We start from the raw sequence: 19,072 nt of genomic DNA on the forward strand, positions 1-19,072 counted from the left end.
TTTGTATTTTTATGGTATTACTATCATTATTATGTGATGGACTGTTTAAGTATATATAAAATGGGTCATGATAATAAAGGAATTATGAAAGTGTAAAAATAGAAAATATTCAAATTGGATAAAACAATAAACAAATGTTACTATAGTTAAATTTGAATTATACTATATTTTGTATAACTTTCAATGGCTTGAACTGCTTAATTTTTGTGAGATTTGGCGAAGTCCAGATCGTAAAGGTTTATGCTAAAGTGCAACTGAAATATTGTAGCCCAGTGCAAGGCAAAGCGATATAAAGAAATGCTTTACAACTGGCGTTTATTAAAACATAGCACAATGCCTTTGTTATTTATAGCTGTTAATATATCGGAATTTAAAGTCTACTTGAGGCCGACGGTAATAAAGAGGACCATTACAAAGAGCGGAGAATTCTCGGTGACTTATTAACTGACTCGAGAATGTTAAAAAATAAATCATTCGCTAAACACGAAAGAAATACCAAGATTTTATGGCCTATTTCCTACAAAGAAACTACGTTGTAAATATCAAGTAGATCCTGATTAAAAATTCAGATGCATAAAACGTTCCCTCGAGAAGAACTGATATTTTTATGAAATACGTAAATTGCATTTATGAATTTCACTCACAATTTTTCTGCAACGTTTATTTTGTTTCTGAATTCGGAACGTTTCCTATTTCGAAATGATACTTTGCAAACCGAATATCATTTTCTTTGGATTATGCAACCACGGTAGCTATTATTTGCAAAGCTGGAAGAATCCTACTCTTTATCTTTTACAATAAATTTATGTTGTTACTGTAGTCTTTTTAAATTTTCTTGCGGCAATGAATATATTGAGTTTCTGAATTCAATTTTTATTCCTAGCAAATTTCTAACTTGTTCGATTTTATAAAAATTTTAGTTTACTTCCAAAAGTACTTGGAGGTACATTAAGTCCAATACTTCATTCTGGTACATACACATTTTTGCGCTATTTTACAAACGTTTCGAGATTTTGGTTTATCTCTTCATCGCAGGTTGATTTGTTATTAACTTCCCGTAAGGTAAGTTATTCTAATGGGACGAAAATCGAAATTAAAAATTTTTACATTTCTCGACGTTTTGAAGGTTTCTGAACATTTTGGCATACCTCCGAAAAAAATGGATGTGTGTGTGTATGTATGTATGGATACAAATTTCCAGTCACGTTTTCGGGCGCACTGATCAACCGATTTGAATGGTTCAAAAAACATTCGATTCCTATTGACAGGGAGATGAGCTGATTAGTTTTTGGCAAAGGCAGGTCCAACAGTTACGGAGATAAAGAGCAAAGAGTGCAGAAAATAGAAATCGAGTTTTTGAGAGAACGGAGCATCCGATTTGAACGATCTAAAGAACATTCAATTAGTAATGATTGGGAGAAGTGTTTATTAGTTTTTGGCAAAGGCAGGCCCAGCCATTTCAAAGATACAGAGCTAAATGTGCAAAAAAATGGCAGCTTTTGAGATAACTAAGCGTCCGATTTAAATGATTCAAAAAACTTTCTGCTTGTCTTAACAAATTAATTGATTTTGAAAAAAAAAATTTGTCTCAACTTTTTTTTTCAATCTGACTATAGTTCTAATATACTTTAAACAAATAATTTTAACTTTGCAATTCAGTTTATATAATTCTTATAAATATTAGACAATGTTACAATATTTTTAATAATCTATTTGAAAACATTCAGTATTCCTCAAACATTTCGTTACGGTATGTGAAGTTCCAGCAATTTTCCTTAAGGCACGATGCCATACACCCCTCTAGTTGCATATCTTAATTGGTCGACATCAATTATATGAAAACTTATTATGTGAAAATGCTCATTTGCGAGTGATCGACGATACAGTTATGTACCACATGTAATAAATTGTTTATAACGCATGTAATGATGTCATAAAATATTGTAAACCTTGATGTGTAGGAACATATGATATTTTAATCAGTTAATTCGCAATTGTGCGCTGTGGAACTACATGTCGCAAAATGTTTATCGAGTCATTTATGATAGTTGTAATGTGAAATCAATTATAAATTCAGATAATTAATATGTATCTATTTATGATGTGCTGAGTCAATTATTTAAAGGAATTTAACAGATTAAATACCTTTTAATTTATAGTCATATTAATAATATAAACTAGATATTTAAGATATATTTACAATTATAACTATACTATGTAGCTCAGAGGTAGCATGTCCGACTCACATGCCGGAGATCGATGGTTCGACTCCTGGCGCTTCCAAATAATTGTTAATTTGTAGAATATAAGAAAAAATAGAAGTAAATAGGATAAAAGAAGTTTAGAAGATGAGAAGAACATATTGAGAAACAAGAAGAATGAAAATTGGAATGAAAGATTAGGATTTAAGGAGAGATAGTATATATATATATGATGAATGTGTGTGTAAGAAATATATATGTAAGAGTTGTACAGAATGTGATGAAGAATAAAATGAATAATGTATGTGGCTAAAAATACTGTAAAGCGGAGGCTAATAAAATTTAAAAAAAAAAAACTATACTATAATTCTTTGCAGTAAAATGAGACGTTTGTAATAAAGAAAATGTGTTCAAATATTATAACTAATATTTGCTAAATGTTGACTGCAACTAAACAGTTTTACGGGCTGAACGATACTATAAATTTAGCTTTAGTAGGAGAAGTTTGTTCTAGCTAGAAATCTAACTTGCTAATTTTGTTTTCTTGATGCTCCAAGTTATTCTGAATCGCTTGAGACCCATATAGGAAAAGTACGTATGTTTGTGTGAGTAGGTTATTGTTTTCAAAACGGATGAACCAATATCAATAATTTAAAAGCTCTTCAATAAAACTCAAATGGCCGAGTTGTTTCTTCAGAATTTGCAGAAAAATATCAATTGGAAAATCTCGCCCGTTGAGAGTTTAGACAGTACAGAATAGTCTAGCACAGGCATCGGCCAGGCTTGGCACGCGATGGGGTTCTGAAGGGCACTCTATAAAGTAATCAGGAAAATCGCAAATATCGAGTGATTTTTAAATAAGAGAAAATGTTTAATTATAATTATTTTTCTAACGTAGCTCGCTAATGTAATTCAACCTACGTTGAAGTACATAAAGATGAATTTTCCAGAAGATGCAAAGACTTTGAAGCTTATGTGCCTATATTTTCCTTCCTCATAAAACGAGATTCAATAAATCCATCAATAATACCGATTTGTTGATTTTCGAATGGATTAATGTTGATAATTCTGAAATGGAAATTATCAGAATTATGGAAAACAAAATTGAAGAAATTACAAAAAAAATCTGGAAGATGACTCTATGGAAAAATCGACAGCCATATTAAATTGTTGAATGACATTGCCGGAAAAGATTTAATTGTTTAAAGAAAATTGTATGCGCTCTTCTTTCAGCTTTTGGTTCCACATATCTCTGTGAACAATTTTTTTCTCACATGAAACATATTTTGAGTTCACAAAGAAATCGTTTAACAACTAAACATTCAGAATCTTGTGTGAAATTAAAAGTTACAAATTATACCCCGGATATTGAAATGTTAAAGAAAAATGTGCAGGCACAAGGTTCGCATTAAAGTTTCTGCCGCCCTAAGCCCTATCTGATCAAGCGCCCTTTTTAATAGACAGTTTTTTACTTTTTTAATTAAACTATAATTTTATTCAAAATTACTTAAATACAACTTTTAACTTTGCGTAAAGTACTCGTAAGTTATAGTAATCGCAAAAGATCAAAATGAAAGTTTTTACGTTTCAGACATTTCTGAACATTTTGGCATACCTTAAAAAAAATTGATGTGTGTGTATGTATATTTGTTTCATTCTCATAGAGAAGGAAGTTCTGATTAGTTTTTGGATAAGACAGGTTTAGCCGTTTGGAAAATACAGAACAAAAGTGCAAAAATTGCAATTCAGTTTTTGAAAGAACGGAGAGGCTGGTTTCCGAATAATTAAAAAAAAAATCACTTGTACTAAAGGAATAAATAATTACCTAAATTTTTGGGAAGGCATGTTTAACGGTCGGCTTTTTTTTGTAATTAGTAAAAGAGAGAAAAAATTCGTCAAAGTTTTAGCCCACAATTTTAAGTCGATTTTAAAAATTCAAAAACCACTCGAAAAATCTTGGTTGAAAATCGTATTCATTAGTTTGGAGGACGATCGGCCGAGCCGGTTGTTTGAAATTAGCATAAAAAAGCAAAAATATTACGTTTTTGGAATAAAGCCAGAAACCGATTTTTAAAGTGAAAAAAAGATTTCTGAAAAATATCAATTAGGAGTCAAAATATTTGACAATTTTAAAAATTCATCAAAGTTTGATAAAACTTTGTAGTCAAAATTTGTGTTAAAAGGCGCTTTTGTGATGTGATAAATCAAAATTGAATTTTCAAAAACGCCTGAACTGATTTCACAAATTAAAAAGACATTGGACTAAACTCGATAAATAGAACCGCGATATTCAAAAATTTCGAGTTTATTTTTAAATTCTAAAATAATTTGATTATTTGAAAATTTTAGATATTTTAATTTTCTCAAAATTTTGAAACCAGTAAACTTGCTTTTTCGGAAAACTAATCATTTCTTCATATCACTAAAATACCACGAACAAAATATTTTTTGAGTCATTCCAATAAGATGATATGTACTCTCAAAACCTTCATGACCACTTTTGCACCTTCTGCGCTCTGTATCTCCAAAAATGCTAAACCTGCCTTTGGCATAAACAGTACGCCTCTCAGTCAAAGCCAAGTGAATATTTTTTGAATCATTCATGGCGATTGATCCTTGCAAAAAACATTTAAACTATCTAAGAAGTAAACTTTGAAAATTAAAAATTTTGGTACGGAATGATTCAAAATAATGAAGACAAAATTTGTAATAATTAACTTCCCGAAGAAGAAGTTTATGTTTTCATCAAAAAATCTGATTCGCTAATTTTATGTTTTCTCGACGTTTCAAGCCATTCTGAATCGAATGAGACCAAATTTAGAAAAGGTGTGTGTGTGTGTGTGTGTGTGCGTGTATGTGAACAGATTTTTTGCCGTAAATCGACGTTTTCTCAAAAACGGCTGGGTCGATTTCAAAAATTTAAAAGCCATTCGATGTATCTCGACGAGAACTATTGTTTGTCAGTTTTGTGCGACGATCGGCCAAGCCGTTTCCTTATAAATGGCAGAAAAGTGAAAAAATTTTCGTCTACGTTCTAGCCCGCAATTCTGAATCGATTTTGAAAATTCAAAAACCGTTCGAAAGATATTGGTTGGGAATCGTGCTGATTAGTTTTTGGTGGAGATCGGCCGGGCCGTTTTCTTGTAATAAAGTTTAAATTAAAAAAAATTCGATGATTTTTATGATTATTTTTTTGACGATAGATACCATAGTCTTCTTGATCATACTAAAATATTACGGCCCTACGACAACTGGTTCAGCTTTAAAAATTCGTCAAAGTTTGCAAAAATCAGTATGGTCTGTTTGGCATTTGTCAAAATTAGACTTTTGATCGACGTTTTCTCAAAAACGCCTGAACCGATTTTAGAAATTTAAAAGCCATTTGATGTATTTCGGTGAGGACTATCGTTTGTCAGTTTTGTGCAACGATCTGACAAGGCGTTTCTTTGTAATTCGAAAAAAAAGTGTTAAACTTTTCGTCCACATTTAAGCTCATCCTACCGAACTGATTATAAAAAATCAAAAACTGTTCGAAAGATATTAGTTGGGAATGGTACTGATTAATTTTAGGTGAAAATCTACCGAGCCGTTTTCTTGTAATTAACTGTTGAAAAAAGTGTTAAATCTTCGTCGACATTTAAGCTCATGCTACCGAACCGATTTTTAAAAATCAAAAACTGTTCGAAAGATATTAGTTGGGAATGATACTGATTAATTTTAGGTGAAAATCTACCGAGCCGTTTTCTTGTAATTAACTGTTGAAAAAAAGTGTTAAATTTTCGTCGACATTTAAGCTCATCCTACCGAACCGATTTTGAAAAATCAAAAACTGTTCGAAAGATATTAATTGGGAATGATACTGATTAATTTTAGGTGAAAATTTACCGAGCCGTTTTCTTGTAATTAACTGTTGAAAAAAAGTGTTAAATTTTCGTCGACATTTAAGCTCATCCTACCGAACCGATTTTCAAATATCAAAAACTGTTCGAAAGATATTAGTTGGGAATGATACTGATTAATTTTAGGTGAAAATCTATCGAGCCGTTTTCTTGTAATTAACTGTTGAAAAAAAAATTTAAGCCGATTTTCATGGAACTTTTTTTGGCGATATACATCATGGTCTTATAGAACTTACTGTAATATTACGGCCTTACGACAAGTAGTTTAATTTTACAAATACGTCAGAGTTTGCTAAAATTATTATCGTTTTTTTTTTTAAGTAGGATTGATGAAGTATATTATTTACACATTTTTTTTGATTAAGTCAATTATTTACACATATCGGGAAGTTCATGTAACTTGCCTCAAGGCTAAATACCAAACCAACTAGTTACTATTTTTTTTATGAAAAATCTAATAATTTGATGTCAATGATCATTTTTTGTCACCAAATGACACCTTCTTGGATCACCAAAAACGCTGACCGTGCTCTCGCAAAATTTTCGATAGTTCTTATTTCGTCATACAAGTAAAAAGTGTCTTGAATTATTCAAATCGGACGCTCATTTTTGAAAAATTCAATTAGCGTATTTTTAATTTTTTGCTCCCTATTCCGAAATGGATGGAACTGTCTTTGCAAAAAACTAATCAGCACGTCTTCCCGAATGCCAATTGGCAAAAAATTGAAACCGCATAAACACATGCATACATCCATTTTTTCTAAAAGGCATGTCAAAATGTTCAGGAAAACTTGAAGCGTAGAGATATATAAACAATTTTATTTACGATTTTTAGGATTATTATAACTTAGCCTTCCTGAAGTTGAAAAAAAGCCAATTGGAGGAAGCATACCAAATTGTCAGATATTTTAGTTTAAGATTCAATTTTATCTTACAGGCATATTTAAAAAAATATATTTTTACATACAAAAAAATGACATAAATTAATTAACAACAATGAATATATTATGTTAATTTGCCATTGTTTGATTTAATACCGAAAATAAAACTAGAAACAATCGAACAGTTTTAATTATAAGATTCACCTGAACAAAATTACAAAAAACGAACAGTTTTTCAATATTTCTTCAAAAAATCTTATCAGTTTGATAATTATTATATTAAATATGATACATCAAGAAAATATCAATGCGGCACCCACGAATAATAAATTTGATTAGAAAACGCATTACGTTCTATTTCATCGAAAATGATCTCTAAATTTACAAAAAAAAATTCAGGTTCTATCCTTAAAATGAATTGTCGTGTCATTTCATCGAGTTTAAAATTTTTACATTTTGAAAAATAAATTATGCCTAAATTATGCCGCCCTAGTCCCGGGCCTCACGGGCCTATGGGGTAATACGGCACTGTTTATATTAGAAATTCATGTTATTTGTTAATAAATATGTTTAAAAGAAAAATTTGGTTATAATTCTTCTACTCTAGAACCTAACTATATATTTCAAAATTAAGGCGGCACTTTAAATCCTATTGGTAGAGTGGCTTGGCACACTACAGTTAAAAGCTTGCCGACCCCTGGTCTAGCATAGCACATACCTTCTTGAAATCGCTTAGACAAACACATATATAAATTTTAACCTCATAGGATAAAGATTATTTTAATAAAGTGAATCTTTTGCCACATAAGGCACGCACTTGTGCAGGTTGTAATTGCCTGTCAATTTGATTTTTGAACTTCTCAATGAAGTTATTAAATCCCATAAAAATTTGAAGCGAGCAGGAAAAGTTTAATTTCCTGATTTTTCACTCTTTCAAACGCCTGGACGATCATGATGTGCAGGCCTGCCAAGCCGTCGTTTTCGTACTTTAATCGATGCTAAGAATCAACAGTACAAAAATTTTTGGCGTTACAGGAACACCGTTGTTCAACAGGTTCACTGGCTTTTGGTCCAATATATATAAACCAAATTGTATATACCTAAAAAAAAACTAATTGTATGTACATATATAACTAAATTCGGAAATTGCTCGTTTAAAAAAGAGTGCTGGATATACGTCAATTTTTTTTTTCAATATGATGTAGGCACAACTGCCCTTAATATTGCAATATTTGATCATCTGTAAATTATTTTGTTATTTGCATTGAATTTTATCAGTTAACTACAGATGTGTTTGACGATTTTGTATAAAGCCTGTGGCGAGTAAACCCTCGCTTTTGAGTGGTGGAAGGCAATGGCAGAAGGCCTAGAAGTAGTGGAAAATTTCATCGTCCAACAATGTCTTTTATGTATGAAAACGTCATCTCAAAGTCAATGAAATGGCAGTGAAAAACGCCGTTTAGGAATACGAAAGTTATCTACAGTAAATGAACAATATTATTTGGAAAATATGTGACATTTTATTGAGACCGTGTATAGGAAACGCCTCAGTTTGTAAAAAGAAAATTAATGGATCTTGTTCCAAGGTAAAGCACTGTTGCACAAAACTCATATTGTACCGCTTTTTTGGTCAAAAACTTGAGAAATATCATAACACAACCACCGTAATTACCAGATCTATCCTCTCGTAAATTATTTTTTTTCGTAAAACTTAAATTGCCACTCATCAAAAACAGCTTAGGGTGTCGATGCATGTCACTAGAAAAAAATCACCAAAAGAGCTGAAGGCGATTCCTATAAAGGCTTTTGAAAATGTTTATTGACAATTGGAATATTTGTTCTAATTGTTGGCGTATGTTTATTACTTCGATTATTAAGGCCTATTTTAATGGCAAAAAAATATATTTTAATGATTGAGCAATTATTTGGCTTTTCATAAAACAGTTTACAATACTTCGTTGACAGCTTGTATGTATATCTGAGCAATCGTTTTTTTCAGTCAGAACAAAACACGTTTATGGTGTAAACAACCCTGTAAACAACTTTTAAAATTCAAATCCTAAATAAAAAATTCAATTAAATATTTTATTATGGAAGAATTAAGGTTACTTCAAAAAGAGGTTGAAGACAGAATACTTCATCTCTTGGCAGATCGCGTCGCGGAACACGACAAGAATGAGGCGAATTTTAAAAAATGTGCAGCTGAATGCCAAAACAGTATGGATAAATGCGATACAGCATTTGAAGAGTGCAATAAACTAGTAGGGTCAATCCGCAAAAATCAACCAAAATTAGAATCTGAAATTACGAACCAGTTAGAGCGGATGAGACTGCTGAAAGAAGAACTTACGCTCAAGCTGGATCAGCTAATGGAGGCCAAGGAACTCCTTTTTAAAACCCTTTAACATCACTAAAATGAGTAAAAATAAGGTAAAGCATCGATTAAATTAAGATAATTAGCCGCTGCGTTCTTATAAATAAATAAAAATACGGATATCATGTGCGGTCAGCAGAATTGCTCGTCGCAACCTAGTGCAGTAACAAAACATAAATGCAATATTTGTATTATAATTTAGATTTTGTTCTTTTGATCTACAATACCTTTTTAACTTCCCGTAGGGCAAGTTATAGTAATCGCAAAAAAATCGAAAATGAAAATTTTTATATATCTTTACGTTTCAACGGTTTCTGAACATTTTGGCATACCTTGGAAAAAATGGATGTATGTGTGTGTGTGTGTGTGTGTGTATGTATGTACGTGTGTGTATGTATGTGCGGATACAAATTATCTATTTAATATTTTTTATAATAGATATTTGTAGTATCAACATACTTCACTATTTTTAAATGGATTATATAGCTTGAAAATTTATGTGTACTTAGTACTGATGATAAAGAAAACTATTATTAATCATTCCTGAAATATAATCAGTTAGAGAAAAATGAACTAGAAGTGCGTAGAAGTGCGCTGCATTGTGCCTTATACACAGTTAGGATTTTCAAACTGAATGAACATTAATTAATAAGTAGCACTATTTTAATATGTAATAATACTGTTAAATTTTCAGATAAATCAAGATAATAGGCTAAAAATAATTGAATCTAAACCGGAACGAAAAACCCATTCATTACACAAGTAAATGTATTTTTAAGATCTAATAAGTTAAAGTTAAACGGCTTTTAATCTGAAGCAAACATTACAACAAAGTACAATCATTCTCTCAACTTAACATGCGGTATATATCAAAAACAAAATACCTTTTCCATATTTTTCATCCAAATTTCCGACGCAAGTTAATTATCGGATTGCCCAGAGCCGAACAAGGGTCGTCGGCACCCTGCCGCCTCTGTGATACTAATAGAATGGTGGACCAAAGCATGAAGTTTATTCAACGGAGAATTCATAATTCGAAATGTACAAATCAACACAAACCTTTACTCGGTATAAAAACAAAGGATTTGTAAGGATTTATTTTTGTTTAAGCTTCAGAATTCAAAGCAACAGCTTCGGGCGTTCACACTGTTGATATTTTAGAGCAATAGATTACCGAAGAATTAATTGTTTCTCCTATTTTATCTCCCGGAAATATGTTTCGTCGTCGGCGCTGGAAAATAAGTTTTTCGCCTTTTTATTTAAAAATGATTTGTGGTTTAATAAAAATTATCGTTACATAAATGATTAACTGTAATAATGTCACTTTAAAAAAATTGTATAAATAATTATAATACAATAAAATTTCAATTATAAAAATAAACATGATCTGGATGTTATAAATACATATAATTGTATTGAAATTATAACAAGTAAAATGTGATCATATGAATAAATTATGGAAAAATAATGACCAAAGTCATATCTGCAATATTTTTAACACAACACATACAAAAATAATCAAGATTGTCATGACATACTGTGATATGCAGATAATGATAACGTTCACAATCAAATTAATACATTTTCTTATCATAACAGTTGAATATTGAAATAACTAGTATATATTGTTTTAGTCATTTTTTACACGTTGTACACGTTTTTCTTGAAACTAATTTTCTTTACGATACCCACGATTTTTCAACTTATACCTACTGAACCGATTTACTTGAAATTTTTACAATCTTCTTTATAGATATGTCATCAGTATCAACTACACTAAAAAATTAGAAAATATCAAAAAAGGTGCAATGCTTTTCAATTTGTTTGTAGTTCATACTAATGCGACATTTTTCTAGATCAATATTTTTTAACTTCCCGTAGGGCAAGTTATAGTAATCGCAAAAAAAAAGAAAATGAAAATTATAATATATCTTTACGTTTCAAAGGTTTCTGAATATTTTGGCATACCTTAGAAAAAATGGATGTATGTGTGTGTGTGCGTGTGTGTGTGACTGTGTGTGCGGATAAAAATTTTCTTCAACGATTTCGGGAACACCGATCAACCGATTTGAATAATTAAAAAAAACATTCGATTCGTATTGATAAGGAGACGTGCCGATTAGTTTTTGGCAAAGGCAGGTCTAGCCGTTCTAAAGATACGGGTCAAAAAATGCTAAAAACGGTAACTCTGTTTTTAAGAGAACGGAGCGTCCGATTTTAATAATTTAAAAAACATTTTACTTGTATTGACGAAGTGAAAAATTGGTAAAAGTTTGAGAAAGGCGGGTTTAGCGGTTATGGACTCTCAATAAAAATAAGTTGGAAAATTACCATTTGGCGGTCAAAAATGTTTATTGGACATATGTTCATCAAATTATCAGATATTTTGTAGAAATTTCAACAATGTGTAGGGTAGGGCGGGGCTAGTTGAGCAAATTTTTACTTAAACGGATGTAGCACCTCAATGAAAAGTCTCAATAAATTGCTATACGGCTTAATAGATTTGTTGTTTATCGCTTAACAAAAGTATTAATACTAGTTTTTGGTAATAAGTAAAATTTAAAAGCTACAGCTGTTTAAATGCAAAAAGTCAAGTATGCTCAATGTACCCCATAGGTGGGGCAAGTTGAGCACTAAGAAAGTATAATGAAATTATAGGTTCAATGTCGATTATTGATGAAATAAAATAAGTTTTTAATAACCAGTTTTATATTTATAGTCTTTATGGACAGAGAAAACAAAACTTATAGTAATTTGCTTTGAATAATTAACGATTAATTAACATAGGAATTATTTTACCATTATATTCAGTATTTTTGTTTAAAATCATTATTTCTTTATATCATTACTCATAGACTTAGCTTAAATCCTAAAAATAATAATTAATTTCTGGAAGTTAATGGTAATTGTCTTAGTGACAGAACAAGTATAGCAACTATGCTCAACTAGCCCCAACTCGGAATTTCAAAATAAAAGTGAGTTTATAAAAAAACCGTGAGATTTATACCCAGAATCTCTGTGCATATTAAAAGTACTATAATTATATGAAAGAATAAAATTTACCTGGTTAAAAATAAATAACATTTGACTAAACTAGACGAAAACTCGTGATAAATTACGTTTTTACTTTTTGGTCTCAAAATAAACAAAACGGCCGTGAGCCTCACTCATTTGTCCAGCGGCCACTAGCGATCGCGGAATGTTTATTTCTCCCAAACCTCTATCTTTCCGCCATAGAATGCCTAAACACACGGTGAATAGTTTTCGAGATATTTCGATTGCTCAACTTGCCCCTATGCTCAACTAGCCCCGCCCTACCCTACCCATTTTGCGTAAACTTTTTTGGGTACCGTACCAAGATTTTTAATTTTAAAATTAATGTAATTGGTTCAAACAAATGTCCTCTACATTTTCGACAGTATGGAATAAACGATTTGAATCATTTAAAAAATATTTGATTCGTATTGATAAGGAAACGCGCTAATTAGATTTTAGCGAAGGCAGGTCTAGCCGTTCCGAAGATACGGGGCAAAAAGTGCCAAAAACAGTAACTCAGTTTTTAAGAGAAAGGAGTGTTCGATTTTAATAATTCAAAAAACATTTTACTTGTATTGACAAAGTGAATAACTGATAAAATTTTTGGGATGGCAGGTCCAGCGGTTATGGACTCTCAATAAATATAATTTAAAAAAATGTCATTTGGCGGTCAAAAATGTTATTGGACATATGTACATCAAATTATCAGATATTTTATAGAGATTTTAATAATGTGTACACATTTTGTGTAAACTTTTCTGGGTTCCGTACCAAGATTTTTAATTTTGAAGTTTTTTATATGGTTCAAACAAATGTTCTCGACATTTTCGACAGTATAGAGTAACCGATTTGTATGATAAAAAAATCATTCGGTTCGTAACAATTGCAAGGCGTTTTTGCAAATTTTACCGTTTCGGAGGTATGAAGCGTAAAGGGTGTAAATGCAGTTTTTGAGAGAACGGATTATGCTATTAGATTAATTCAAACAACATTTTGCTTGAGTAGATGGTGTGCAAAAATGCATTTTTAGAAAATTTAGTGGTTTTGAAGATTAAAAAAAAATCAAAATTTTCAAAAAAAAATCAAAGTTTCAAAAAATACAAATTTTCGAAATTTTTCATGTTTTTCAAAAAAAAACTAAATTTCGAAAATTAAAAAAAATCGAATGTTTTCAAAAATTTCCAAATTTTCAAAATATTTAAAAAAGCGTTTTTTTTAGATTCCAATAAAATTTAAACTTCGGAAAATAACTCAAAATTAAGAAAAAATTTCAAAATTTTGAAAATAAATCTAAATTATCAAAAAAATCTAATTTTAAAAAAATGGACTCTTGTAAACGTACACATAAGTTGTTCATAAAATACGCTCATCAGCCAATTTGAAAAGCACTTATTAATTTACAGTATGTATTTATAATAAATAATCTATTTGAAGATCTTCAAAACAATTATTATTTTTTCATTCCTCGAATGTTTAATTACGGTACGGGAAGTTCCAGCAATTTGCCTTTAGACACGATGCCATGCGCCCCACTAATTTATTATTATATTTGTATACAGAATGATTTAAATAATATATACATAACTTCATAATTTTATGACAATAGATTGGGTGTTCCAAATCTCAATGAAAAGCCGAAACAAGATGGCAAGATTGTGAACCATCATAAAAAAGTCAGAAAAAGATTTACCTCATGCAGTTTGTAATTTATGAGCATTTGGGTAAAACCTAGAGTTTAGATCAAACTCGCAATGACCATTTTTGGTTATTGACTTTTTATTATTTTTGTTCATTTATACTTTGGAATCCATAGCCCTAAATACCATTTTTAGAACCACGGTTAAAAATAATGTATTTAGCACAAATTTCCCACGTTTTTTCATATTAAGACTATTTATTAAACCATGAATTTAAAATTTGAAAAACATTTTTACATTGAAAGACCATCCTTTAAAAAAATGTACTAAAGTATATACTATTTATTTAAAGCGTATGTTATGATTGTAAAATGGTACTTATTAGTTTAATCTAAACAAAACGAGTAAAAAAATAAAAACTTCAAAAAACCCGATTTTCGAAACTCATGGCGACTGTAACTATTTCTTAACTTAAGCAGGGCTGATTAGTTTTGACAAAGCCACGTCCGGTTGTTTCGAAGATACTGGATAAAAAGTGCAAAAAAGGCAAATCAGTTTTTGAGAGAACTAAGCCGATTTGAATTTTTTTTAAATTTTATGTTCAATAGCAATCAGAATACAGGACAATTCCATGAGCTATTTGGCTTATGTCACACATACACACATTTTCATACACATCATCATTCAAAGGTGCAAGAATAAAAAAAAATTCTGCGCATCTTAACTAATGCGCCTTGGTTTATTTCGAACTTTTGCCTACATAAGGAAAATCTCTACAGTCAACGGAATTAGAAGTCAAAACTAGAAGTTCATCTTTCAACAATAAATTAATCCCAGCATACAAATCCTACTATTCAAGCGATTCACAGACCGTTAAGAAGACTAAGCAAAAAATGGCCTTCCGATCTGCCAAACACCTAGCCCAATGTCTGCACGCGTCCTAACTTAGTACGCGGCATACATCATCACGTCATAGTTCATTTATGTTATTATTTTTGTTTGTTTTTATTTTACCTTTGTTTCATTTTATAATCAATTTGTTTTATTATTTCTTTTTTAGCACCTATCAATTTTGTAAATAAGACATTAAAGTCTTGATTAACAAAAATAAATTATGACAAAAAAAACTTTCAAATACATATATAAATTAATCTGATAAAAATTATATTGATAGTTAGAGAATTTATATAAATTGTCGTAGTTCTAAGGGTCCTCCATATTATCATTGAGCAGCTTCTTTTTCAGTTTTCTTGAAATTAGTGTCTCAAGAAGTTGACTGACTATAGAGTTTGTTTGGTGTTCTAGTTTATGAAAATGTTTGACACTGTTGATTTATATAACTCTGTTTATAAATTCAATATGAAGATCGTCGTGTAAAGTCTTATTGCTAATGAACCACGGAGCATCAGTAATATAATCTGCATTGAATATTTTCGATTGGGCACGTTGCATTAGCACTATGTTGGATTTGAAAATCAACATTCAAGAACATGTCTCAACGTCGAACGGAAAAATTTAAATCTTATATATATAATTTGCAGCCAATTGTCGGGATAAAAGAAACAATAAATAATGAACTATTTATTTATACGTTTCGACATGGTTTTGTGTCATCATTCAGCAATTTTTTGATAATGTTTCTATATTTAAAAGACTTTTTACAATGTTTAAAGAAGATTTATGGGAGTGTTGTGTATTCAAACTTTTTAGCATTTGCAGAAAACATGTTATTGTAATTTCGAATACACTCGATCTAGACTACGCACGTATCGTACGGTAACACCGCGCTGAACGACAATATCAATAATCGCTTAAGCCTAACAATATCTTAAGTATTAAGATAAGCATATAATTATTCAAGAGTAAATACACTGTGGGGTATTTATAGACACTGCTAACTAAATAATGTTTTCTCGAGGTTGTAATTAATAGCGAATGCATTGTTTAATCAACGATTTTAATGCAAATTATGAATGACTAATCTTGTAATGCATCTAATAATCTAAATGCAAATATTTTATTCACATTCATCCATTATAATGAATTTAATTAGAAAACAAAAGCTTCATGCAATAAAATATTTTTACTCAACAGGTCTTGATTAGGGTATTATATATTAGGAGGGTCCTGAATATAAACATTTTCGAATTTTATTGCTCCCAGGGGCTTAAATGCTTCCAAATTGATAAAAAAATTCTCTAAAAGTTTTAGTTCGTAATATTAACTTTTAGATAGTGCGCAATTCAATCAAAGCTTCGTATGGAAACACCATGAAAAATTTTTCGAAAATTTGAAAAATGTTTTTTTCGTTATAACTTAGCGAAAAATGAGTTCAAAGTGACAATTCGTGTCATTTTTTATTGAAAATTCGACGCTCTGCAAGACAGTTTTTTTATAATTTGTTTTGAAGAGCATCGAATTTTGAATAAAACTCATTCATTTGTTCGCTAAGCTAAAAAGATTTTTACACAAACATTTTTAAAATTTTTGAAAATTTTCTCATGCTATTTCCATACAAAACTTTGAATTGCGCACTATCTAAAAGACAATATTAACAGCTTCAGCTAAAACTTATAGAGGATTTTTTTTTATCAATTTGGAAGCATTTGAGCCCATAAGAGCAAAAAAAATTCAAAAACGTCCTTATTAAGGACCACCCTAATATATATATATATAATATATATAACTACAAAATATCATTTATTAACTTCCTGAAGGAATTTATGTGATCGCCTCAAAATCCGACTTGCTAATTTTATATTTTCTCGGCGTATCAAGTAATTCTGAATCCTATCATGACATTTTAAGTCATTCTGTATAATGAAGGCATGCATGTTATTTCATAAAGTAATTGGTAACTCGTTTTAAATAAAAAATGTATTTGACTTACAAATGTAATCGTTTTATAATCATTTGAAGCTGCTGCCTGGTACCTTGGAGGTAAGTAGAAACACCTTTAAATAGCAAAATCATGACACAGTCTTAATATTACACACTTTTGCAAATAAACTGGTGGCGAAATAAACAAACAATGTGAACTGCAGAACTTCTCTATGATGGGCTAAATGTACAATATTAGATGAGTCATTTTAATAATTCTTTACAGAAATTAGAATTATGTATTCTATGAGCTGTTGTGATGTAATACCTTACCTAGTGTTATTAAAAACCAACCCAGTGGTTGTCAATTCTCTTTTTGATGTGATTATTTTTGCTATTTTGCAGATCTAATCATATACACCATCATTAATTCTGAAATTATATTTAAATCTATATTTCCAAGTAAAAACTGTTATCACTACCGCCAAGGAAATAAAACCTTGGACCAGTGGTTGTAAATATCAAATACATTCACCGATTTGATTTATGACGTTTTATGACACTCTGGATGATCTTCAAATATTCTAATATTATTTATAATTTGAAATAGGCTAAATATTTAAAATTTATATATTGTATAGATATATCTTAAGCTAGATGGCCAACTTTATTATTGAAATTAGTGGTGTATGGCTCCGTCCTTAAGGCAAAATGCTGAAACTTTCCGTACCAAATATTTTTTTTCAAAAAAAAGTTTTCAAAAATCAGATTCTTGAGAAATTTGAAATTTTTGAAAAAATGTGACTTTTTCAGAAAAAAATGAATTTTTTGAAAAAAAAAGATTTTTTTTATATTCCGTAACACTTTGGAAATTTTTTGAAGCAATCGCGCTACTTTTGGCTGCATACATACGAAATATCGAAGCGCTTGCACCACGCGTCGGAGACTAACGTCAAATTTGATGTGGATATGTCCAGTGATCATTTTTGCCCGCCAAATGGCATTTATTTATTCATTTCACTCGATCTCCGGAACGGCAAAACCTGCCTTACCAAAACTTTAATCAGTTCTTTATTTTGTCAATACAAGTAAAATATTTTTTGAATTATTAATATCGAACGATTCGTTCTCTTAAACCTCAGTTACTGTTTTTGGCACTTTTTGCCTCGTATCTTCGAAACGGCTGGATCTGCCTTATCCAAAAACTAATCAGAACGTATCCTTATCAATAGGAATCGAATATTTTTTGAGTCATTCAAACGGTGTAACCAAAGTCGACGACGAAAATTTGTATCCGAACACACACACATATAAATCCATTTTTTCTAAGGTATGCCAAAATGTTCAAGAACCTCTAAAACGTGAAGATATATAAAAATTTAACTGTATAACTCTGAGTAAAAAAAAGTATCGAAACTTTTTTGTAGATAATTTTTTGCTCTACAATTTTGTTTCGGGTAATTTTGCGATGAAACTGACCATTTAGCTAAAAATCCTGAAAAATTAATTTTTTGACCTTTGATCTTGTACAAATTTTTTTTAGCTCGCACCGGAACGATGGGGACTTTTGAGATTTCTTTTATAATTGTATTTTAAACAATTTTTACCAAGTTACAGCCCAGTATGAATTATTGTAACCTTGAATGCGTAAACTGAAAGGGCTATATCTGTGCTATGTCACATGCTGAACTACTTTTGTCATAAGAGAGGAATACCCATGGTCAATTGTAATCATTTTTTTACGAACATATATAGATTCTAAATATTTTTCCAAGTGAAAATAGCTCTTCTCAGACATGGCTGCATCAAATAGTATAATAAGTCAGCCCTGTTAGATAAATTCTAATAATAACTAGCTGTAAGTGGAATTCTGTCTTAAGGCAATTAGGGCATCGTGCCTTAAGGCAAATTGCTGGAACTTCCCGTACCAAAAATTTTTTTTTTTTTTAAAAACGATTTTGAAAAAAAATTACTTTAAAAAAATAAGATTTTTGAGAAACTATAAATTGGACAAAAAATTAGTTTTTTTTGAAAAAAAAAATTTTTTTAAAAAATTTTTTTTTTTAAAAAATTTGTTTTCTTTGAAAAAAAATTTTTTTTCTTTATTTTGACATATTGTGGAAGATCTGAACTTTTTTTTTAAAGCAATCGTACTGCTTTACATAGGGACAAAATATAAAGCGCGTAAGCGCCGCGTCGCTGTCTAACGCATAAGCATTGGTAC

At 30.3% G+C, this 19,072-nt stretch overlaps 1 protein-coding gene across 2 annotated transcripts in view; it reads left to right on the forward strand.

Moving 5' to 3' along the window:
- LOC113378304 overlaps nucleotides 1-19,072 on the forward strand; it is a 426,677-nt gene that overhangs the window by 207,718 nt on the left and 199,887 nt on the right. The gene's annotated exons all lie outside the window — the stretch shown is intronic.

Source organism: Ctenocephalides felis, unplaced genomic scaffold, assembly GCF_003426905.1.
Source record: "Ctenocephalides felis isolate EL2017-DRISC unplaced genomic scaffold, ASM342690v1 CF-g0.4_SCAFFOLD_01886, whole genome shotgun sequence".
NCBI classification, from domain to species: Eukaryota; Metazoa; Arthropoda; class Insecta; order Siphonaptera; family Pulicidae; genus Ctenocephalides; species Ctenocephalides felis.